This window comes from Narcine bancroftii, chromosome 4 (genome assembly GCF_036971445.1).
Source record: "Narcine bancroftii isolate sNarBan1 chromosome 4, sNarBan1.hap1, whole genome shotgun sequence".
Classification (NCBI taxonomy): Eukaryota; Metazoa; Chordata; class Chondrichthyes; order Torpediniformes; family Narcinidae; genus Narcine; species Narcine bancroftii.
Window position 1 is genome coordinate 135,815,510 of NC_091472.1, and position 8,482 is coordinate 135,823,991.

At 43.4% G+C, this 8,482-nt stretch overlaps 1 long non-coding RNA gene across 1 annotated transcript; it reads right to left on the reverse strand.

Annotated features, from left to right (window-relative positions):
* Positions 1–1,067: 1,067 nt before the first annotated feature.
* Positions 1,068–7,992, reverse strand: LOC138761188 (uncharacterized). The gene is made up of 2 exons (XR_011356173.1): positions 7,386–7,992; positions 1,068–3,079 (listed from the first exon to the last, which is right to left on the reverse strand). It is a non-coding gene; the product is annotated as an uncharacterized lncRNA (long non-coding RNA).
* Positions 7,993–8,482: the final 490 nt, after the last annotated feature.

The following is an 8,482-nucleotide window of genomic DNA, read 5'->3' on the forward strand; positions in this document are numbered from 1 at the left end:
TTTTTTACATCTAAAACATCTATCAGATACTGTTGGGTCCCATTTATTTAACTTTTGAGGTCTAATGTATCCAGTTATATTGTATCATACGTAACCTCGTATTTATTGTATTTCTCATCGTTCCAGATCATAACTTCTCCCGTTTCCTTTTTTATCTTTATATTTAAATCTTGTTCCCATTTTTGTTTAGTTTTACCATTTGTTTCCTCATTCTCCTTTTCTTGCAGTTTAATATACATATTTGTTATAAATCTTTTGATTATCATTGTATCTGTAATCACATATTCAAAGTTACTTCCCTCTGGTAACCTCAGACTGCTTCCTAATTTGTCCTTCAAGTAGGATCTCAATTGGTAATATGCCAGCACTGTATCTTGAGTTATATTGTATTTATCTTTCATTTGTTCAAAGGATAATAATCTATTTCCTGAAAAACAATTTTCTATTCTTTTGATCCCTTTTTTCTCCCATTCTCTAAAGGAAAGGTTATCTATTGTAAAAGGGAGTAACTTATTTTGGGTCAATATTAGTTTTGGTAATTGATAATTTGTTTTATTCCTTTCTACATGAATCTTTTTCCAAATATTGAGTAGATGATGTAATACTGGAGAACTTCTATGTTGTACCAATTTTTCATCCCATTTATATAATATGTGTTCAGGTATCTTTTCCCCTATTTTATCTAATTCTAATCTAGTCCAATCTGGCTTTTCTCTTGTTTGATAAAAATCTGATATGTATCTTAATTGTGCGGCTCTATAATGATTTTTAAAGTTTGGCAGTTGTAAGCCTCCTTGTTTATACCATTCTGTTAATTTATCTAGTGCTATCCTCGGTTTCCCCCCTTTCCATAAAAAATTCCTTATTATTTTCTTTAACTCCTTGAAGAATTTCTCTGTCAAGTGTATTAGCAATGCCTGAAATAGGTATAATATCCTTGGGAAAATGTTCATTTTAATACAGTTTATCCTTCCTATTAGTGTTAATGGTAAATCTTTCCAATGCTCTAAATCGTCCTGTAATTTTTTCATTAGTGTCAGAAGTACAAATTCTCACACATGAGTCTCTTTAAAATTGATGACACGACAAGCTTTATTTACAAGTCTGCAGAGTTGGACTCAACTGGCTTCTCGCCAAGTCAAGCCCCGATACATACAGTGCATTGATTTTTATACCTTTTTTTGTTTGTCCTTCCCCTTCTTTTTAACACTGTTTTAATTGGTTAGTTTTTGCAAAATCATCCTAAGTACACTTGCATTTGTAATTATCATGTTTGTAACGTACACTACGAACTCTCCACACACTAAATTCTGTTTCTCACTCTTTTTATCAATCTTTGGCTCCTACATGTCTCTCTGTGACCATGAAAATCTCTGTTTGTTATAACATTGTCTAGCTGAACTTTTATGGTAAGCTCCCTGTCTATTCTGGCTTCCCCTTTTATGATTAATCATCACATTTTAACTTAAGCCCTTTTTAACCTAAATTCTCTATCTATAACAATCCACCCCTTTCTTTCTTTAAAATGTGTGTATTATTTCTGAATGGGGACCTTAACCCAGGGAAGAGAACCATCTTCTGATAAATCAATTTCGTGCTGAAGTAAAATTCTAACTGGGTCTCCCAGGCCCCCTGGTTGCATGGTCTGCTGGACCATCGAAATCACTAGGCTGCGCAGACAGGGAATAAGACAGGGCAAAACAAGCAGGAGGAACAAAACACCCCCGATGACCCACAATAAGGTGCGCCACCAGGTTCCTCCAAACCATTTGTCCAATCAATTTAATTTTGCGAAAGGATGCCAGGTCTGGACTGGTACATGGGACAAAGTGCGAATATTATCAGCGATTTTGCGAACGGCTTGGCCATTATCATCAATCTTTAAGCAGCAGTTAGTCAAATTAAGCTTTCCACATACACCCCTTTTGTGGCCAGAAAATAGTCCAGGTCTAGACGGTTCTGATAGATAGCAGAGCGCATCTGACCCTGCTGGGATGCAAGTAATTGCAGGGCTAGAGCTGTTTGGTTTGTAACAATCTCAAGGACTGCCTGCAAGCGAATAATGCGATTTAACATATAAAAAGGAGTACGGTAACCCCAGGATCCATCTTGAGCCCATGTAGCGGGACCATAATATTTAATTATTCGTTCTGGAGGCCAATCATCTCCCCATTGTCCCAAATGCACCATGCTAGAGCGGGGCTGACGGTGTAATGTATCAAAAATCTTCACTCCTAATTTATGACCGTGATCGTGGGGTAGGAGGAAAAATTCTGGGCGGATTATTCCTAGGAAACAAGTTCCACTCCACTGTAAGGGGAGACGAGTATAAGCTTTATTACCACATACCCAGAATAATCCATTTGGGGATACTCCATATCCCCGTTCCCAAACTCTTTTAAGAATGGGGTTTGATTGGTATGGTCCTGTGATGGTGGAACTGGTACAATTCCAAAGCTGAATACTGCTATTAGACAGGGGTAGGCAATTAGTTTTAAAAACAGTGGATAAGAACCAAGTCAGGGGTTTAGGAAACCAAGTGAAATTACCAGGCGAAATGCGGATCCCTACAGCCTTGCAGGGACTTTTTCCTACTGGGTATTTGCCGGTTCGTGAGAGACAATAAAAACCAGAGGGGACGTTAGAGAGAGACCAAGTCTCCCTTGACCTTGTTCGGTTAGTGGTCCAAACTTGGGAGATCATGGTCCATGAGTCGAGGGACTCCCCCCACCAAGGCCATTGCTCTGACATCCGTGGACCTCCGCAGACCCAACAATTGGTTACATTAAAAGTTCCTGCAATTCTAGTTGCAAGATCAACAAAAAGGTCCAATCTGAGTCTGTATCAGGGTCCTGAGGCGCCTCTACAGGTCCCTTAAATCTGGATGCGTGCATCCACCCCTTCTCTCTTGTTCGTACTGCAGCCTCTGTAGTCAAGAGAACTTGGAATGGACCTTCCCACTGTGGCTGGAGTTTTTCAGTTTTCCAGGTCTTGATGAGAATCCAGTCTCCTGGTTCCACTTTGTGTAAAGAAAAGTCTAGAGGCGGTGTTTGTGCCAATAGTCCCCTCTTTCGTAAATCTGTAAGAGAGCGTGACAGTGCCTGTAAATAGTTCCTAACAAAAATATCCCCTTCCCCCAAGGTGGGACACCCCTCAACTGTACTCCAGAAGGGAAGCCCAAACATCATCTCATAAGGGGACAACCCCACATCCCTGCGTGGGGCAGTACGAATTCTCAATAAGGCCAGGGGCAGACACTTTATCCAAGGCATTTTAGTCTCCACCATTAATTTTGTCAATTGCATCTTTAGGGTTCCATTCATACGTTCAACCCTCCCTGAGCTTTGTGGATGCCAAGGGGTATGCAATTTCCAAGAGACCTGTAATGCATCACAAATCAATTGCTGGACTTTGGACAAAAATGTGGACCCCTGTCTGAGTCTATAGAATCCATTATACCATATCTGGGGATTATCTGCTCTAGGAGGAGGCGAGCTACTGTAGAGGCTGTAGCATTTACTGTTGGGAAGGCTTCCACCCATCGGGTAAAGTGATCTATTACCACCAACAGATACTTCCATCTTTGGACTTGTGGTAACTCTGTGAAGTCGATCTGGATACTTTGAAAAGGGCGTATGGCTAATGGTTGACCTCCCATGGTCCCTGTCCTCATTACCTTCTTATTAATTTTTGTGCATAGGTGACAGTTCTGCACCTCCTGTTGGGCCAAGGTGTAGATTCCCTTACACACATATTCTCGAAGCACTGTGTCACATAAGGCTTGGGTGCCCCAGTGGCTCTGATGATGCAGGTGTTTTAAAATATTGCGAGTTATTTCTTTATTTAGAACCATTCTTCCATCTGGTGTCTTCCATGTTCCATCAGGCAGCTGGCTTGCGCCCAGCTGAGCCATGTCCTTTTCTTCCTTAGCAGTGAAAATGGGAGCCTTCTTTATGCCTTGTCTTATTGGGATTAAGGTCAGCAAACGGACTTCTTGTTGCATGGCTGGCCTTTTGGCTTCTTCATCAGCCAGTCTGTTTCCAATTGCTGTCGGGGTATCTCCCCTCTGATGGCCTGGTATGTAGACCACTGCTATTTCCTGGGGTAATGTCAAGGCTTCTAAAGTCAGAGTAATCATCTGTTCGTGTGCCAATTCCTTTCCTCTTGATGTAATTAGACCACGCTCCTTCCAGATCTTACCAAAGGTATGCACTACCCCGTATGCGTATTTGGAATCAGTGTAAATCGTTCCAGTTTTCTCTGCCAGTATTCTGAGGGCTCTCTGCAAGGCATATAGTTCACAGGACTGTGCTGACCAGCTTCCGGGTAGTCTCGTGGATTCTACTACTTTCCAAGTATTTCCTTCTATTATAGCATACCCACTTCTTCTCATTCCGTCAACACATCTGGTGGAGCCTTCAATGTAGAATTCATATCCTTCTCCCAGAGGAGTATCGCAAAGGTCTTCTCGGGTCTTGGTCTGAAGATCCGTCAACTCGACACAGTCGTGCTCCACCTCTCTCTCTGTTTCACTGCCGTATAAAAACTGAGCTGGGTTGCAGCTATTAATCTTTGCAAACTGTAGATCTTCTCCGACCATTAAAATGGTTTCATACTTTAATATGCGAGAATCAGTCAGCGATCGATGGGCAGTTTGTGTTAATAAAACACTCACAGAATGGGAGGTGTACACAGTCATCTTTCCTCCAAAAGTAAGTTTACGTGCTTCCTCTACCAACAGAGCAGCAGCCGCTACTCCCTGGATACACGTCGGCCATCCACGAGACACTGGGTCCATCATTTTGGAAAGGAAAGCCACTGGGTGTCACTGACCGCCTTTTTCCTGTGTTAAAACTCCCACAGCTGTTCCTTGGTTATGAGTGACAAATAGCTGGAAGGGCTGTTTTAAAGAGGGCAGAGTGAGTACCGGGGCTCGTGTCAGGCGATGCTTCAAGTCCTCAAACCATCCCTCCTCCTCCTGGGTCCATTTCAATGGATATTCATTTTCATTTGTCAGCTTTTCATACATAAACTTCACCAACGCTGAGTAGTCCTCTATCCATAACCTACAGTAACTTAAGAGTCCCAGGAATTGTCTTATTACGGGGTAACGGCATTCTAGTGATTCCCGCAATCCGTTCAGGGGTAATCCATTTCTGTCCTTTACTTATCTGGTGTCCCAGATATACCACAGTTCTCTCAACGAACTGTAACTTGTTCCTGGACACCCGTAGACCCTTTTTCCCCAGATAATTCAAGAGTCTAATTGTATCTCCCCTCATTTCTTGTTCCTTGGGTCCTGATAATAGTAAATCGTCCACATACTGCATTAGTTGGGAATCATCAGATTGTGGATAGTCCACCAGGATTTGTTCTAGCATTTGTCCAAACAGGTTTGGAGATTCAGTGAACCCTTGGGGCAATACAGTCCACCGAAGCTGTCTCCGTCTGCCTGTCCATGGATTTTCCCATTCAAACGCAAACATATCTCTACTTTCCTCTTCTAATGGACACGTCCAGAAGGCAACCTTCAAGTCGATAACACTAAACCACTCATGGTCTGGGGGAATCCGACTCATAATAGTATAGGGATTAGGCACCACTGGGTGGCGGGTCTGAACAATAGCATTCAAACTTCTTAGATCCTGAACTAGGCGATAGGATCCATCTGACTTTTTCACTGGGAGTATAGGGGTGTTATAAGGTGACATGCATTCTTCTAATAGTCCGTCTCGTATTAGAGTCTCAATTACCGGCTGTAGCCCTTTTCTCCCTTCCAAAGAAATAGGATACTGACGTTTCCTTACCGGCTGATGACCTGGTATTAATGTGACATGTAAAGATGGGATGTCCAGACCTCCTCGATTTCCCTCCTTATACCAGACTCTCTCGTCAATCTGCCGTTCATCCTCTTCCTTTAGAGCACAGAGGTGGACTCGCACTTCTTTGTCCACAGGGAGAGCACCCAAACCTAGGAGAGCCTGTAAGTCCCTTCCTAGGAGGTTAAATCCAGCCGACGGTAACAACAAGAGGTCTTGGTGAAATTGTGACCCTTTGGCACAGCCTCCCGTATCCCTTTAATTGTCCACTCTCTATATTGTCTCATACTTGCCAATCCCTCGGGTGTTCGTTTGTCCCACCTGGGTTCATTTAAGGGATATTTTTGTTCATGGGGTCTGGGGTCCCCAGGTTGTTCATATTCCCACATGAGGAGGGCAGCCCGTCGAATCATCTGCCTCTCCTGGGGTGAGAATAATGTTCCCATTATTGCCTGCATCTCTTCCCACGTATATGTGTTTGGTCCCAGGAATTGGTCGAGCTGTTCAGCCAGTCCTATAGGATCTTCCAATAACTTTTTCATTTCTTTCTTAAATCCCCGCACCTCTGTACTAGTTAGGGGAACATTCACATATCCCGTTCCCCCTCCCGGTCCTCCCATAGGAACTTCCCTCAGGGGATTTAGGCTTATTGAAAACTTTGATGGTCCTGGACCAGTCTGGGATCTTGTCCAGGGTCGGTTTACCGGTGGAAGTTTAGGGTCCGACTCCCTTAATTCATCCTTTTTTCCCGGCCCCTTTCGGGGCAATCAGATTCATCACCTTTCCCCTCCGGTAATGAGCTTTCCTCGGGCGCAGTAGGCACCGTGGGAATATAAGGAGGGGGAAGGTTGTCCAGAGGTTCCCATTTCTTTTCTCCCGCTACCCTCAATTTAAAACATTTTGTTAAGGATCCTGGCCAGGGAACCCAACAAAATGCATACGCTGACTCTTCTTGATTCACCTTTGGTCTCGAATTTACATATATGTTTAATGCTTGTCTAACCCAATCCTCATCAGATCCAAATTTCGGCCACCAGACCGAGGAACCTTTAATAGGTTGTTTCGACCAAAGGAGACAATTTTGGACCATCTTTTTCTTGTTTTTGTCTCGATATCTTTTACTATCCCAATTTTCAAACATTCTCCCCAAAGGGCTGTCAAGGGGAACTCCCAGGAATTGTCCTGAATTTTCAGACGAGCCCTTAGATTTTGATCCTCCCATTTTCCCACCTAGATCTGTTTATCGTTGCTGAGGACCCTCTCGTTCTGGACCCTACTCCCTTCTTCTCAGACGCCTCGTCGGAGGTACTGTCCCTCCTTCGGTTACCGCTGAGGTTTCCCTGGGGTTGACCCCTCTCTTCTCGGCACTTCGTCGGAGGTGCTGTCCCTCCTTCGGTTACCGCCGAGGTTTCCCTGGGGTCTATCCTAGAGTCCCACGACAGGGTCCTCACGCCACGACAAAAGCTCTATACCTGATCTATTATGTTAGGTTTTTTTATCCAAACAGGTGTATCCCGTTACACCTGTTACCCAATCCCCACACCACAATCGTAAGTCGTCACTTACCGGTGTCTTCCCGGGGATTGAACCGTCACCCTTCTCCTCTCCGTCTTGTCGTGTCACCTTGTCCGGATACCACTCGCTCAAGCCGCCCGAAGCGACGAGCAAGGGACTAGGAGCCGCTGAACTCAGCGGGGTGCACCGCCTCCGATGTCCCTCTTCTCGCCTCCCCTCACGGCCGGAGTGTAGATCCCGGACGAGCCCCCATTTGTCAGAAATAAAACTTCTCACACATGAGTCTCTTTAAAACTGATGACACGACAAGCTTTATTTACAAGTCTGCAGAGTTGGACTCAACTGGCTTCTCACCAGTTAAGCCCCGATACATACAGTGCATTGATTTTTATACCCTTATTGTTTGCCCTTCCCCTTCTTATTAATACTGTTTTAATTGGTTAGTATTGCAAAAGCATTCTAAGTATAACTGCATTTTTAATTATCACGTTCGTTACGTACGCTGTGAACTCTACATACACTAAATTCTGTTTCTCACCCTTCTTATCAATCCTTTGTCTCCTGCATGTCTCTCACTATGACCATGAAAAGATAGGTTTTAAAAAAAACATATCCAGCTGAACCTTTTGTCCTTGGCTGCTAGTAAGCTCCCTGTCCGTTCTGGCTTTCCTTTTTATGATTAATCATCACATTTTAACTTAAGTCATTTTAACCTAAATTCTCTATATAACAATCAGTGTTACTGGTTTCTCAAAACTTTAAAGCAGAAACAATGCCATTCAGGGTCTGAGTGGTGCTGGGGGCTTATTGCAGCCTTTGGATCATGTCTAACAATTTGCACCATTGTTTTGAAGATCAGGCAGGCATTTGGATATGTATGGCTCAGTAGAGGAGGTGAGAATTGATTCCTGTCTGGAATGTGCTTTTTAACTCTCTTTCCCAGCTTTCTGGCAAAGTCTGTGTGATGGTTTCTTCATCATAATTCCCAGAACAAGATATTCTACAGCTAATATTCCACACACTTCACCAAATGGGGGTAGTTGTGTGAAAAAGAAGAAATGTTTCAAGTTCCTGTCTGTGTGGATGGACAGTTTAAGGGTGAAAAAATGACCTGATGTCCACATATAGTAACTCAACCAAATTCTGTA